Raw genomic sequence first — 2,751 nt, 5'->3', positions numbered from 1 at the left:
AGAGAGAGAGAGGCAGAGAGGCATGCGCCAAGGCATCCGTTTGTTTCTACTGAGGTTAGAAACAACAATCTAATTTACTAATTCAGGTTACATAAGATGAAAACATGTGAAACATTGAGATACTGCTTTTGTTAAGGACTCAAAATGAGAATGCTGAGACAATTAGTTGTTAAAAGTTGTGCTCGTTGAACCTGGACGTTTTCTATTTATTTTAAAAGAGAGTGCTTTCTGTACTTGTGAAGTTTTCACGTTTTAATTTTGCAGTACAAGGCCAGTAAGGGAAGGCAGCAGGAAAGAGTAGCTCCTGGGTACATAGTTGAATTTTTAAAAAGAGCAAGTTTTAAAAGAACATGTATGCTTCCTGTTTTTGTAATGTGTATACATTCTGTACACAATTTGTATGGAAGGATACACATACCAAATTGTAAACAATGTCTCCTCCTAGGGAATGGAAGTACAGAGAGGAAGGAGGAGGCACTTGTGCTTTTTGCTTTATATACTTACCCATTTTTGAGTTTTCACAATGAACATGAATTTTTGTAATTTTGAAAAAGAAAATTGATAGTTCTAAAAATGCAAAATGGCTATAATTTATTTAAATCCATTTTCTGTATTTTATAATAAAATCTTTTTGTTAAAAGCTTTTTTGTTAAAAGGCTTTTTGTAAAACTTTTATAACGCCAGGCACATAGTGGCTAATGCCTGTAATCCCAGCACTTTTGGAGGCTGAGGCGGGTGGATTGCTTGAGCCCAGGAGTTCAAGACCAGCCCTGGGCAACATGGTGAAACCCCGTCTCTACAAAAAATACAAAAATTAGCTGGCTGTGGTGGCACACACCTGCAGGCCTAGCTACTTGGGAGGCTGAAGTGGGAGGATTGCTTGAGTCCAGGAGGTGGAAGTTTCACTGAGCCAAGACCGTGCCACTGCACTCCAGCTTAAGCAACAGGTGAAACCCTGTCTCCAAAAAGAAACAACAACAACAAAAACTTTTATAATGATAGTTTAAATTGAAAATAGTATATGAAATTTCAAATAACATCATAAAACAAGCTATAACTTCTAGTTACATGGTATTTGGTATGGTTTGCAAAATTGTTAGAACTTTTTAAGATCTTAGTATAAATTATAAAATACCATGTACAATATTAGGGGTGAACTTTAATCAGATTTTCTTGTATAGGTTTATTTGAAAGCTAAAACAAAACTTAAGTTAGAGGAAACCATTAAACATCTGAACACTTTTTTGAAATCAGGCATTTAGTTCTGCAGTGGGGGACATGCTGACTGCCAGGATATGGAGGTGAGATCTGGCAACCTTAGTTACACTCTTATATTTTGCATGTGGTCAGACCTTCATCTAGAAAAACAGACTATGAAGAAAGTCAGTAACTATGGCTACTCAGAGGCTAGAGCACAGCACAGAAGATCTGTCAGAGAGGAGGAGCTGATTTTTGAAAATTTAATCCAGGCCAGGTGTGGTGGCTCACGCCTGTAATCCTGGCACTTTGGGAGGCTGATACGGGTGGATCACCTGAGGTCAGGAGTTTGAGACCAGCCTGGGCAACATGACAAAACCCCGTTTCTAATAAAAATACCAAAAATTAGCCGGGCATGGTGGCAGACTCCTGTGATCCCAGCTACTTGGGAGGCTGAGGCAGGAGAATTGATTGAACCCAGGAGGCGGAGGTTAAAGTGAGCCGAGATCGCACCATTGCACTCCAAACTGGGCAACAGAAAAAAAAAAAAAAAAATCCAGACTTCCGGAAGTCTGAGGTTAAGAGTTTCTAGAGAGTCTCCATTGATTTGAGAGATGTAGCAAAACAATTAAACAATAGTATCAGACTTTCAGGCAGTGAATTTGGGAAGTGTCGATATTTAATCTGCCTTGAGGATAGTGACAATATGCTTCAAAATACAAAGGATACAAAAAAAAGTCATCCAAGTAAGACACCATCAGAAGAAAAGTTCCTCAAAAGATAGCCGCCCTTGTTTTTTTATAGCTCTGGAGTCTGGAGAAAACTTTAAATTGCCTTTTAAAAATACCTACAGGCCTTTAATCATACAAAAAAGCTGCTCAATCTCACTTTAATTTTTAAATTTGAATTACAATTTTAATTAATACAAATAAAAACCATACTGAGATACCGGTTATCATCTCTCAGATGGGTAAAATTCAAAAGTTAGACAATATTCACTTTGGAAAGTAGGAACATCTAGTTCATTACTGATGAGAGTGTGAAATGGTATAACTTACTCTCTGTAGGGCGCATTGGCAACATCTGTCAGATTGCAAGTGCATTTCCTCTTTGAGCCAGCAATCTGACTTTGAGGAATGTTATATAAATATGTCATTTCATGTGTGTTAAATGCAGGTATGATTTACAAAGCCTGTTATTACAAAATTACTTGTTAACAGCAGAGTTTTTGGAAACAACCCTAGTGTCCACCTGTAAAGGACTTGTTCTAAAAAAAAACAAAAAACAAAAAAACAAAAAACAAAAAACTGTGGTGCATCTACACAGTGGAATACCATGCTGCTGTTTAAAAGAAAATTTTAAAAAGGAAGTTCTCCACATCCGGATACAGAAAGATTTCTAAGCTATATTGTAAAAGGGGGGTAGGGGGAGATACTGAGCAGTATATTTAATATTCCACCTGTTTCATAAGAAGTGGTGAGAAATAATGTTCTTATATTGTATATTTACTCCAAAAGGCTAGATAAGAAACGAAAAAATATGGTTATTTAAAAG

At 36.9% G+C, this 2,751-nt stretch overlaps 1 protein-coding gene across 1 annotated transcript in view; it reads left to right on the top strand.

Moving 5' to 3' along the window:
• SPPL3 (signal peptide peptidase like 3) overlaps positions 1-2,751 on the top strand; it is a 173,979-nt gene that overhangs the window by 100,135 nt on the left and 71,093 nt on the right. The gene's annotated exons all lie outside the window — the stretch shown is intronic.

The sequence above is a fragment of the Mandrillus leucophaeus genome, unplaced genomic scaffold (genome assembly GCF_000951045.1).
Source record: "Mandrillus leucophaeus isolate KB7577 unplaced genomic scaffold, Mleu.le_1.0 Scaffold7, whole genome shotgun sequence".
Classification (NCBI taxonomy): Eukaryota; Metazoa; Chordata; class Mammalia; order Primates; family Cercopithecidae; genus Mandrillus; species Mandrillus leucophaeus.
The sequence above is the reverse complement of the archived record's forward strand: the minus strand, read 5'-3'. Positions and strand labels throughout refer to the sequence as shown.